Genomic DNA, 14,572 nt, shown 5'->3' with positions numbered 1-14,572 from the left:
TCAATGTCTCATTGTGCCTCCGTCATGATGGCATCTAAGACATGTTTCACATCAGACCATCAGAGAAGATACCTTTGTCAATGCATGCATGTGCAATCTCCACTATGCAACGACGACATCTAGGCAAGACATCCTCAGCATGATCTAATTGTGTCTGCTCCTCCTCTAGTATCTCCTGATGAGATGGCCTAAGTGGATCTTCTGGAGCAGCCTGCACAATATATGGATGTGACACCCTAAAGAATCACCGGATGTATCCGTCGACATAATTTCAGTCGCTCACAGTTATGGTACTACGTGTCTCCTTTGATACCAGATGACTCTCATAATCATCAAACACGTCATTCATTTATCTATGTCTCAAAGCAGGATGAGCAAATACAACAGGGTGTCTGGAAATGGTCTGAGTGTAGTCGAACTACCGCATGACGTGCTCGGGAAAATAAGGAGCAGTGAGACGTGATCCGCAGGTACTACCGACAATCCAAGTACTCGAGAGCTGAAAGGACAAGTGTATCCTCACCTCTCTTTTTCATCCCAAAAATTTTGTTTATGAAATTTGTGAGGCGAGTTTAACTATTGATACTTAGAGGAAGACAAACATCTAATGAAGGCTTGAAGGATAACTTGGTATTGAAGAAAAATTGGAATTCAAAGCATAAGATCAAGAGAGCACAAAGTGTGGAAAGTCAGGAGCAAGTCAAAATTTTGGTCAAATAGTCATTGGTCAATAGGTCAACTCTGTTGATCAAAAGTCAACTAATTATTGTTTTGTAATTTCCTTCGTGTTATCTCTTTTGTAGTGGTTTTGTAATAGTTTTTGTAGTGATTTTGAACTTATAATAGTTTAAACTTGAATGTACTTTGCAAAAAAAACTCTTGTAATATTCTTGTATCAATGAAATTCTTTTTTCAAAATCAAAACTTCTTGTCTTTGTCTTGTATCGTTATCCTTTCCCCTAAGCACTAGTCCATTTATCAATAACTTGAACCATAAGTACCCATAATATAGAGAACAAAACTCTAATCTCCATATAGAACACTTGGTCGTTAAACACTTAGAAATGTTCGCATATCGATCAAACCAATCAACTGAATGCATACCAAGAACCTTTGACCTAAAAACGGTGTATGATGCAGATGATATGAATGACTGATTCACCTAAATGAATAATTAATAAGAAACTTGTATATGAATGTAACAATAAATCAGATAAAATAAAATATGGGAGAACAAATTTAGAATATGACATCATCAAATATATAAACCTAAAAAAGATGAAGATATCAATTTCGTTAAATCTTTACACTCTCAACAATGATTACTTATACAAATTAGTTTGGTAGCTGGTGGCGGATAAAATCAAACTTCGGGTTTAAATTATTCGTGCAAAGTATGTCTATGCCACGATGAGCACTCCTGAAATGAAGAATAAAAATATGGTGCCTACTTAATTACCTAACAAGAAATAAAAATTCACTTAAAAGGTGCCTACTTCATTATCCAACAAGAATTAAAGGGTTACTTTACCCACATGAGGTGTCATAAAAATATTGGTTAATAGTCTGTCATTGTCATTGATCAATTTATTAAATAAACTATAAATTTTAATTATGGCAATACGGTTTTTATAATTACAAACTCAACCTAGTTTGATGCATTAGTTAAGCACAACTTCATATGAGTAGCTTGACTAGCTAAACGGATAAAATGAAACAAACCTTTGTATAGTAAGATGGATGATTTTAATATTTATGTTTTATTTTTCTTTAATTTTTCATCTCCATAAATTTCCATTCAAAATTAACCAAGGCAATGATAATTTATATAGTTTTTATTTTTATTAAAGATTAATTTTTATACAATAGTTGTGTAATTTTTTTTTAAATGATAATTTATATAGTTTTTATTTTTATCAAATATGAATTTTTATACATTAATAGTGTAATTTTTTTTCACATGCATCTAATTGAATAATATTAAACAAATATTATAAATATATTTTGAAAATAAATTAAATCTTAGTATTATATAATAATTTGATTGGATGAAATCCAATCGTTGATATTCTCTCTCTCTCTTTGAAGGACCTCTTCGTGTTGAAGACATGTGAAATTTTTGAATTTTCACGTATGTGGAAAATTTGATCCGGTGTTTCTCCAATGAGAAAAATAGTCGGTTGAGAAGGACCCTTTTGTGTGGAAGACATGTAAACAGTGGTCTGGGTTGTTGATGGTTGATCTCCGGATAGGCATGACAACGGGGCGAGTCGGGGACGATTTTTACCTTTCTTAAATCCAAATCCAAATCTCAAAACAATCATTGTTCCCCGCCCCAAACCGCATTGAGGGTAGAGAATTAAAACCCAAACTCGTCCCAAACGGGTTCGAGTATCCCTGCCCCGCCACTAGTGAAATTATTTTTTAAATAAAAGTATTTATTTTTCTAAAATAAAATTACATTATAAATAATAAAATAATAAAATCTCAAAAAATTTCATGCATACATTTCAAATATTTTAAACAATAAATACAAATCAAAATATCAAAACATTAATCACATATTTAATATTCTAAATTATCAAAACTAAAATGATAAAGCACATAATAAAAGAAACGGGGGCGGGCTCGGGATGGGTACTAGTGCTCATATTACCTGATCCTTCCCCATATTTTATAATCGGAGAAAACTCAAACTTGAATCCAAACCCAATCAAAACGGGTTTTCCCCGTCAAATTCAGGGAGGGTTCGAGTGGGTATTCGCGGGTATGAGTTATGTTGTCCATAACGTCAAATCTAGACGTTGCGGACGATCCGAAGTGGAATATTCAATTCGGTGTTTCTCAAATGAGGGAAATAGTCAGTTGAGAAGAACTTTTTCGTGTGAAAGGCATGTGAATTGTGGCATGGTTAGCTGATGGTTGACCTCCAGGTGTCAAATTTGTGAAATTTTTAATTTTCACGTGAGTAGTCTGTGTTAGGCGTTGTGGACAGTCCGACGTGGAAAATATGTTTGGGTGTTTCTCTAGTGAGGGAAATACTCTTTCATGTAGAAGACATGTGAACGGTTGTCTAAGTAGTTGATGGTTGACCTTCAGGTGTCCGATTTGTGAAATTTTTTAATTTTCACACGAGTTAGTCCATGTTAGGCTTTATGGACGGTCTGATGTGTAAAATTTGATTCAGTGTTTCTCCAGAGAAGGAAAGAGTCAATTGGGAAGAACCATTTCGTGTGGAAGACATGTGAATTATGGTCTGAGTGGTTGATGGATGACATCCTGGTGTCGTATTTGTGAAATTTTGAATTTCCACGTGAGTTAGTACGTGTTAGGCGTTGTTGACAGTCTGATTGGTGTTTCTCCAATGAGGGAAATAGTCAGTTGGGAATGATCGTTTCATGTGAACGATGTATGAATTATGGTATGGGTAGTTGATGGCTGACCTCCGGGTTTTCGATATATGAAAATTTTGAATTTCCCCGTGAGTTAGTCCACTTAGGCATTGTGAACGGTCCAAAGTGAAAAATTTGATTTGGTGTTTCTACAATGATGAAATAAGTCAGTTAGGAATAACCCTTTCGTGTGAAAGACATGTGAATTGTGGTTTGGGTAGTTAATGGTTGACCTCCGGATTTTTGATTTGGGAAAATTTTGAATATCCACGTGAGTTAGTCTGTGTCAGGCATTGTGGACGGTCCGATGTAGAAAATTTGATATGGTGTTTCTCCAGTGAAGGAAATAGTCAGTTGGGAAGTGCCATTTCGTGTGAAAGGCATGTGAATTGTTGTCTGGGTAGATTACGGTTACCCTCCAGGTGTTTTATGTTTGAAAATTTTGAATTTCTACGTGAGTTAGTCTGTGTTAGGTGTTATGGACGGTCCGTTGTGGAAAATTCAATTCGTTATTTCTCTAGTGAAAAAAATAGTCAATTAGGAAAAATCATCTCATGTGTGGAAAATTTGAGCTGGTGTTTCTCCAGTGAAGGAAATAGTCAATTGGGAAGGACTATTTCGTGTGAAAGGCATGTGAATTGTTGTCTGGGTAGATTACGGTTAACCTCCAAGTGTTTTATGTTTGAATTTTTTGAATTTTCACATGAGTTAGTCAATGTTAGGCGTTATGGACGGTCCGTTGTGGAAAATTCAATTTATTATTTCTTTAATAAAAAAAATAATCAGTTGGGAAAAATCATCTCGTATGTGTATATATAAAGTGTTTTTTGAAAAAAAAATGAAAACGACTTTTTAAAGATAAATCGTTTTCTTAGAAAATTAATTGATAAAATAAATGTTTTTAACGTATTAAAGTCTAAAATAAATAATAGTTTTTGAAATAATAATAATATTGAATTATTAGATTTGCTTAATTATTATGAAGTGCTTAGATAGAAAATTTGTGTGCTTATTAAATTTTATAATATTAAAAAATTATTATTATAAAATAATGTGTGATAATAAGATCTATTTATTAAGTAAAAAAATGTTTTAAGAGTTACTGTTAAAATTTTCTTAAAATTAACATAAAAATTAATTTCAAAGAGTTTGCTTTACAGAAAATTTGTGTACTTTAGTTTAAAATTATTTTCTCCCAAACATGATCAAATCACCACATATTCTAATCACTAAAATTATTTGGTAATAGCTTATAGCACATGAGTTCCATTCTACACATTTTTCTTAATATTATCATAAAGTGCAATTACTACTTTAAACTAATTTAAGAATGCAAAATGAATTGTCTTGCAAGTTTACGAGGTAATCTGACATGAAAGAGAATATTTTACGGGAACATGAATCATTTTACAAAGTAAGGTATGGATAATAAGCCTTTGAAAAGTTTTAACCTTTAGTTATAGATGGAGTTTAGGGAATTGGAGGAAGATTAAGATTATGAATGAGTCATGGTTTGGGGGTTGAAGAAGGTTGTTTGCAAGATCCTCAAAGATAAGATGTGTACGATATCACTCTTAATAATTTTATGTTGGCAAATATTAAACAATGAGATGTTCAGAAGATAAGACATATACTTACTTGTTATGTGGCCAACGAAATTCTTAAGGTGCAGCTTGTGGAAGATGTGTTAGAACATTGTATGGTTTGGTGAAAGAAGAATAAAATGGACTTTATAGTATCAAATCTGCTTATCGGTTGTTGAGGAGTGTCCAACCAAATCGGTTAATCGGTAGAAAGAAGGGGGATTGGTGAAGCTTATGGAACATTAAAGCTCTTCCTAGAGCCAAACATTTGTTGTGGAGGATTTGTAGGGGGTGTCTTCCAACTCGGAAAAAGCTTTGTCAACATTTTGTTTAGTGTACTCCAAATTGTCAATTATGTGACAATATTGAGGATGACGAGTGACATGTGTTCTTTAAATGTGGTACTATTAATCAAAGTTGGAGGGCAACAGGTTTTTATTCTATCGTTGAACCTTGTTTATAGAATTTTAGTGATGCTAAGACCCTTATTTTTTATATTTGTAATAAAGAAGATATGAGAAATGCAGGTAGGATTGTAGTTATGATTTGGATGTTTTGGAATAATAGAAATAACATGATCTGGAATAATGATAGTGGAATAATGATAAAGAAGAAGCGTCGAAGTTAGGCATGCAAGCCTATCATACTTGGCATGATTGGTTTAAAGCTTAAGATATCCAAGGGAATGATATTGATGTCCAACCAGTCCAAATTAGTTGGAAGTCGATGAATGAAGGATGAGTGAAATGCAATGTTGATGCGGGTTTCAATAGGCAAAGAGGAATAATAAATAGAGGTTGAAGTGTTAGAGACTGCTTGGGTAGATTCATTATGGGTGGTACTTCGTGGGATTTTGGGTCTTTATTGATCACAAAAGCTGAAGCTTTGGCCTTAAAAGAAGCGATCCAAACAACCATTCAGATGCATTTGGATTATGTGATGTTTGAAAGTGACTCTTAAATGGTGGTTCAGGCTATCCATACCAGTTAGGATGTTAACTCTGAATTTAGTATCGTTATTAGATCAATTAAGAATTTATTATAATATATTCTCAATTTTGAGGTAAAGTTTGTTAAGCGCCAAACAAAGTAGACAATTCTTGATCTAGGCGTAGTACTTTTAATTTCATTCCTCCGTATATTGAATTTCAATTGATAAATAAAATGCATTAAACTTACATGATTAAAAAAAGTTACTTAAAATTAAATATTATGCTAAATAATAATTAATGCAAAAGGATTAAATTAATATATAAATTATATGACTAAAATTTAAAACTATAATTTATAATGACACTAATAACCTGAACCAACCAATTTTAACATTTCAATAAGGTAAATTTACCCAACTTTTTGTATTTGATAAATAAGAATTCACCTAAAAATATTGTTTAAGATGTTTGGAAGGTTGCCCATATCAAACTTCTAAAAAATGAGGAACGTTGTCATAGAGGTATGTATATCTGCAAATAATATATACCCTCGTTGTAATTTAGCGCCAGAGTCTCTCTTTATGCTGTGAAACATTTTTGAGAATGTATTATCAAAGATGATAGTTGGAGTATATTCTTTAGTCCGAGAACTTCTACATTTATTGAATGGAATCTCTCATTCAATAAATTTTTGTAATATGAATTTTTCATGGAAGTCACTATTCAATGTTGTTGTAATTTTTATGGAGATACCATAACTCCCTAGTTTTTAATCACAATTATGACACATCCCCTAATCTAATATTTGGTCTAAACTTAGAGAATATTTACAATTCAATTGAAAGCTACGTCGCTCCTAGAGAAATAAATCATTGTATTCATATGTTGTCACACTGCAATCATATTTGTTCCTTTCTATGTCAATTTGTTTAACATGTATTTTTGTTATTTACAATTTCTTGTAAATTTCGATGTTCTTGGTGTTCATCACCAAAATTTGAGTTAATATAGTTTGACCTTTTTTATAAATAAAAAAATATCACAGCGAAAAATAATAGCTTACAAACCATTGCTATACATCAGTGCAACCAACAAAATTGATGGTGCAAATTAGGCTACTATAGCAACAAGACAAGCGCGAAACATATACATTGAATTTCAAACCTAATATTGTTAAGAGAAAATCAATAATTTAAATGTCGTAACTGGTTACTGTAAGGACATAACCTATTACAACTCATAGTTGTGTTGTAAAAACTATTAATAATTCAAGTGTTATAACTAGTTACTGAGGTGACGTAGCCAGTTACAACTGTGTTGGAAATGATAAGGAGTTGAAAATAGAAAGTTTTTGTTTGATGGTGTAACCCATTCCAATTCACAGTAATCAGTTATCACTATGTTGAATTAGTTTTTTAGGAACAGTTATAATTGATTACAGGTTTTGTGTAATCAGTTATAGTTAGACAGTTTTCAGTTTTATGTTATTTTGAGTTTGTTTCTTTGTGTTCCAATCTAATATAATTGTATATATACCTTTGAGGTATCAATGAATGAATATACAAAACATTCTCTCTCTCTCTCTCTCTCTCTCTCTCTCTCTCTCTCTCTCTCTCTCTCTCTCTCTCTTTCTCTCTCTCTCTCTCTCTCTCTCTCTATCTATCTATCTATCTATCTATATATATATATATATATATATATATATATATATATATATATATATATATATATTGTGTGTGTAACATGAATTCAGTCTCCAAAGAAAGAATCTCTGCAAACTTACTCATCCTCGATGCAAAGAACTACATCAAACTGTGTAAACAAATGAAAGTGTTGTTTGTCTACCGAGATATGATTTAAGTGATCAAAACGGTGTGAATCCTTTTGTCGAAGGCGTAACAGATGCACAACGAGTAACACATAAGGAAGAAAAGAAGAAAGATTTCAAGACGTTGTTTTTGATCCATCAATGTGTGGCTGTGTACAACTTTGAGAAAGTTGGTGATTACGAATCATCGAAGCAAGCATCAGAAATCTTGGAGAAGGCGTACACAGGGGCTGACAAGGCGAAGGTTGTGAGGTTACAAATGTCAACTTCAGTTGATTCAAATGAAGGAAAAGAAGATTACCAAAATTTCACAACAAGAAATACTCGGTTGGTGAACCAAGTAAAAGCACGTGGAGAAATTGTTACAGAATAATATGTTGTCGCAAAAATCTTGTGTTCTTTAACACCAAGATTTGACAATGTGGTTGTTGTGATTGAGGAATTCAAGGATCCCGCGATAATGTAAAAATATGAGCTACAAAGATTTCTTGAGGCACGTGAGCAGATAACGGATGAGAGAAATTGTGATAAGGCAAAGGCAAAGATCATTTTGCAAGCTCATTTCAACGAAAAGGACAAGAGATCAAAGGGGAAATGACCCATGAAGAGTCAAGGGAATTTTCAGAATTTTGGTGGAAGAGAATCCCAAAGTTCCAAAAATATTACTTGTCAAAAGGGTGAGATCAGTTGCAATAAAAATGGTGGTTAAGGAAACATTAGAGGTGAAAGGAGAAGGATTCACAAGAGCAAGATGCAATGCTTTGTTTGTCAAAAGTTCGATCATTTTGCAAGAGAGTGCAATGTGAACAAGAAATAACCTCAAGTGGATGAAGTCAAGGTTGCAAAACAAGATTTTGATGAAGATAACACACTATTAGTCATGATCACAGAGGAGGAATGCATTAGCAACAGGTTACGAGACAACATTAACAATAGTTTTAGAAACGCTGCAGAACCATGTTGTAACCGGTTAGGTAAAGGCTGTAACCGATTACATGCAAAAGAAAATGCAATTGTGACTTTTAAAGAATCAATGCAATCTAACAATAAATGGTATCTTGACTCCGGATGTTCTACTCATATGACGGGGAGGAAAGATTAGTTTGTTACAATCAATTGTTCCGTGAAGAACAAAGTGAAGTTCGCGGATGATACCACTATAGTGGCGGAACGGACTAGTGATGTATCGATCGAGAGAAGGGATGATAGACATTCTTTAATAAAGTATGTGTTGTGCATTCCAGGAATCAAGTGTAACCTTCTAAGTATTGGCCAATTGCTTGAGAAGGGTTATAATATTCACATGGAGAATAAGTCACTACGCGTTATGGATGCAAATAAGGTTTTTTCCTAAAAGCTCTTATGGTTGTTATAACACCCTAAAATATGAAACTTAATATAAAATAGAAATTCACACTTTAGGATGTTACTAAAAAACATACATGCTTTCATTTATTAAAGTTAACAAACTCGGGGCGGAACTCAAGAGTCTTCCTCCGCTTATCATGGTAACTCTTTTGCCTATTCTATGTTGTCTTCATCTTATCTTGGATCAACTTCACCTTCTCAGTAGTCTGCTGAAAATCTCTGGTCCAAGTACAACATTCTCTCCAGACTCATACCAACATAGATGAGTCATACACCTCATACCATACAAAGTCTTAAATGGTGTCATTCCAATACTAAAATGGAAGTTGTTATTGTACGTAAATTAGATCAATGAAAGATAACTTTCCCAATCACCTCCTTACTCTAAGACACACGCCTTCAATAAGTCCTCCAGAGACTGGATAATACTCTCAGTCTGACCATTTGTCCGCGGATGATATACACAACTCATCCTTAATTTAGCATCCAGAGCCTCTTGCAAACTCTCCCAAAAACTGAACGTGAATCTTGGGTCTTTGTCAGAAACAATACTCGACGGAATACCACACAACTTCATAATTAACTAATATAGATCACAACCAGCTTCTACAATGAAAAACTGATCTTAATCGGGATGAAATGCACCAATTTAGTCAATTTATCCATAATCACCCAAATTTCATCACTCCCTTTAGGAATATTAGGCACACCAGTTACAAAATCTATCGAGATATTATCCCACTTCCATTCAGGAATATCCAATGGTTGCATCAGTACAGACAACTACTGATGCTCAATCTTTGACTTCTAGCAAGTCAAACATGCATAAGCAAACTGCACAATATCTCTCTTCATCCCTGGCCACCAAAACATCTTTTTTCAGATATTAGTACATTTTAGTAGCCCCAAGATGAATACTCAAACTGCTACTATGACTCTCCTCCTAAATCATCTTCTTAAGTTATGGCACATCAGGTACACAAACTCTATTATGTAACTATAAGATCCCATTCCCGTCCTCGGAAGTCTTTATCTTTATTTTGATTTATTGATGACAGGCGATGAACCAAAGCCAGGTCCATCTTCTGACTCTCTCTGATCTCATTAAGAAAACCACTAGTCAACTTCAACATGCACAATCTCACACTATTAGTACTCACCTTGCACACCAAGCTTGAATTGACAAAATTATCATATGGTCTTCAAGTACCTACAAAATAATTAATAGTGCTTTGGTACCTGTTAGCTCATATTTTCGACGTCCATCTAGAATTACCAAAATTGGAAAATATGCACGGCTGGTTTCGACCAAGAAGTAGTATTCGACCAGCTAGAAGTGAGTCGACTTGGCTAGGTGGATAAAGATCAAGCTTACAGCTGAGACTTCGGAGTGGTTCTTTAGAGAAGCGGTTGAAAACGGTTTTCGATCAAAGATTCAAAATTCAAATAAAGGAGGGAATTTCGCCTTCGTCAAAAACCGTAAGAGCACACGTGGAGCATGGTGAATGAATGTGCGCATGCAAGGAGCCATGTGTCTCGACATGATTCAAGAACCATCAAAGCGGTTATTTCGATCCAATATAAATATAGGGTCTTAGTGTTAGAAAAGTGTGTGTCAAATTGTGTACAAAATCTATAAATTTACTAAGTATTCGTGTGAAGAAGAATTGTAAAACACGGAATGTACGTTGTGTACACCATTGTTAGTTATTTCAAAGCAATATAAATTTGTCTTTACTTTTTTCCAGAAATATACTTCCTCACTTCTTCTTTTCAAACACCTTCCTTTTACTTTGTCATTTGCAGTTTTAAGATTTCTTCATTCTTTCCATGCATTCAACACTTACTTTACAATCTTAAGATTCCTGTACTTGCGAAATTTACTTTGTCATTTCTAAATCCTTTATGATTTATGTTGTTTACTTCACTCTTTTTTATTAGTTTCAAATGCTGATTTAAGATCTCTTTCATTCAACTCACCCTTTTTTCTTAGTTTTCTTTTAAACTCTAATTTGACGCTTAGTCTTGATTATTTGTTACTACCACAATTCTAAAACACTTAGCACATGTCCTAGGATCAATCTGATCGATCCCGCGAGTAACCAAATTTAGAAATTTGGAAGATCAGCGGTTGTTTACCAATTTTCCAGGTAAACAAATTGGCACGCCCAGTGGGACTCGTGCTAACGTTACGTATTGTGTGTAGTTCTGGTTGTTAAGTTTTTTTAGGGAAAGATTTGTTGTATGCTTTAAAGAAGTGGTAAAATATCCATAAACGACGAACGAAGAACAGGGAGAGAATCCCATACGAGGATGGCGAATGTGAATCTGCCAGACACTCAAAACTCTCAAAATCCATCAACTAGTAACATAACGCCCCCTTCTTCTTTGATAGGGGCAAACACGGCCACAACACATGCGTCCGAAGTAGTTCCGTCTATGGTGAGTTCGACGCCTACGCATTCGATCTCCCATACTAAACCAATTTTAACCTACATTGGGCCTAGGGGACCTCCTCACACTCTAAATGTCCATAACACGTTTTTAAACTTAAGAAATCACTGTACTGTTTAAAACAAGCTCCTAGAGCTTGGTATGAAAGATTAAGTAACTTTCTTCTGGAACATGATTTTATTAGAGGAAAGGTTGACTCTACACTCTTCTGTAAAAACATTAGAAATGATCTCATGATATGCCAGATATATGTTGATGACATTATTTTTGGTTCAGCTAACCCTTATGTATGTCAAGAACTAAAGTTCTTTCTAGGAATTCAAATTAATCAAGCCTCAGAAGCTACCTACATTTATCAAAGTAAGTACATAAAAGACATTCTGACGAAATTCGAAATGGCTGAATGCAAACCTGCTAAGACACCAATGCATCCAATATGCATTCTGGAAAAAGAAGAAATTAGCCAGAAGGTTTGTCAAAAGCTCTATCGTGGTATGATAGGCTCTCTTCTCTATCTGACGGCTACACGTCCTAATATTCTGTTTAGTGTATGTCTCTGTGTCAGATTCCAATCAGATCCTAGAGAATCTCATTTAACAGTTGTTAAAAGAATCCCCAGGTATCTGAAAGGAACCCCTAACCTTGGCCTGATGTATGAGAAAACATTAGAGTATAGGCTTTCTGGTTATTATGATGCATATTATGCAGGAGACAGAATGGAACATAAAAGTACATCTGGGAACTCTCAGTTCTTGGGTAATAATCTCATATCATGGGCCAGCAAAAGACAATCAACCATAACGCTGTCCACTGCAGAAGCAGAATATATATCAGCATCACTCTACATTACTCAGATGCTCTGGATGAAAAATCAACTTGAAGACCTTATGATCTTTGAGAGTAACGTTCTTATTTTTTGTGATAATATTGCTGCCATCTATTTAAGTAAGAATCCTATTCTGCATTCCAGAGCTAAGCACATAGAAATAAAACATCATTTCATTAGAGACTATGTTCAGAAAGGGTAATTACTTTAAAATTTATTGATAAAGACCATCAATGAGCTGACATTTTTACTAAACCCCTCGCTGACGACAGATTCTTTTTCATTTTGAAAATTTTAAACATTCAAATTTGTCCAGAATAAAAATGTGCCTCTCTGAAATAGAAAAATAAGACTCTGAACTAAACATATAGTATCTAGATCTGACTCTGATGCTACTACCGGTTAGAAGCTATCTGAATCAGAAATCCTCAGGATCCAACCTTTTGGTATTCCTGAAGATCAAATAAAGTAACACGTGGTAACTCATGCCTCCGACCCCAAACCCTTAGGCACCTAGGCTAATTGTTTGTTGCTTTTCCTTCCAGTGTTTTTTTTCTTGCCTTCTGATCTATGCCTTCTGTGCTGCTTATTTGTACTTGTTTTTCTCTGATATATAAATATCCGTTTTTGCTATGTCTTTTTGATTCTGACAAAAAGGGGGAGAACTAAAACAACTCTTATGGAAACATAACTAAAACCTCTTAAGGCACTGCAAACATTAATAAAAATTATTAAACTAATGACTAAAGATATGCAGAAAAATAGCTAAACCAAGGAAGGTCCGGTAAGAACTTCTGATTAATCTAAGGATCTAACTCAGGGGGAGTCCCCTTCCTTATCTGATCTGAGAGTTTTTTGTATTGTTTCACCTCTACTTTGTCTTGTTTTGTCATCTTCAAAAAGGGGGGATTGTAAGAACAAAGTTGGTTCTACAATGTATCTATAAGATTTTGATGATAACAAAGGATGAAACAAAAATGGTACCCTAACGAAATTTTTCTTAAGTGTGCAGGACTCTGGTCAAATAATCAGATAGATAAATCATCAGATACAGAATCCAGCGTTAGATGCTACTCAGAGGATACATAACCAGAAGGTTCTGACTCCAACGCAAGTGTAACACCCCGATTAAAATAAGAGAATTATTTAATTGAGTTAATAGTATTTTATTAATTTAATTAAATAAAGTTGAATTATTGGATTATTATTATTATTATTATTATAGATATTATTTATTTTAATAATAATTAAATAAATAATATAATTGGAATATGAAGAGTGGAAGGGTAAAAGTGGAATTGGGTAAAAGAGGCCAAAGGAGATAACTGAAGGTTTTCATTTTCACGTATTTTGCCTCAGAGTCAGAAAAGGGAGAAGCGCTGAAGAGAAAGAGAAGGAAGAGGAAAAGACCAAAGATTGCTCAGAGCTTCCTTCAATCCAAAGAGGTAAGGGGTCTGAACCTTATTAAACGATAATATGCGAGCAATTACATGATATAGGATTGGGTTGTTGATAAATTTGGGGAATTTAGGGAGATTGGGAAAGTTGTGGTTTTTGAGGGAAATTGTCCGATCTGTGAGTATGGTGGCGTTATATACATTGTAATCGAAGTATGTTGTGTATGTATGATTGTTAAATGTTGATATTGGGTTGTAGGCTTAGAAGCCGCGCGTCCACTGTTTCTGCGCTTAAAATCTTGTTTATGCACATAACAGCCAAATGACGTTCGCCATTATGCCTTTGGCGCTCGCCATTTGGGCCTTTTTCCAGAATAAGAGCGTTTAACGCTAATGGCGTTCACCATTAGCCTAACGGCGTTCGCCATATCAGTTTGACAGACAGTTTTCAGAATAAGAGCGTTTAACGCTAATGGCGTTCACCATTAGCCTAACGGCGTTCGCCATATCAGTTTGACAGACAGTTTTCAGAATAAGAGCGTTTAACGCTAATGGCGTTCACCATTAGCCTAACGGCGTTCGCCATATCAGTTTGACAGACAGTTTTTCCAGAATAGGAGCGTTTAACGCTAATGGCGTTCACCATTAGCCTAACGGCGTTCGCCATATCAGTTTGACGGACAGCTTTCGCGTTTTAAACTCCCAGATGTGATATCGTTGTAATGTTGTTGTTGTTTTGTTGAGTTGTATGTCATGCTATTAATGATGATGATAACATGACTATATGATGTTG

Source organism: Lathyrus oleraceus, chromosome 5, assembly GCF_024323335.1.
Source record: "Lathyrus oleraceus cultivar Zhongwan6 chromosome 5, CAAS_Psat_ZW6_1.0, whole genome shotgun sequence".
NCBI classification, from domain to species: Eukaryota; Viridiplantae; Streptophyta; class Magnoliopsida; order Fabales; family Fabaceae; genus Lathyrus; species Lathyrus oleraceus.
The sequence above is the reverse complement of the archived record's forward strand: the minus strand, read 5'-3'. Positions refer to the sequence as shown.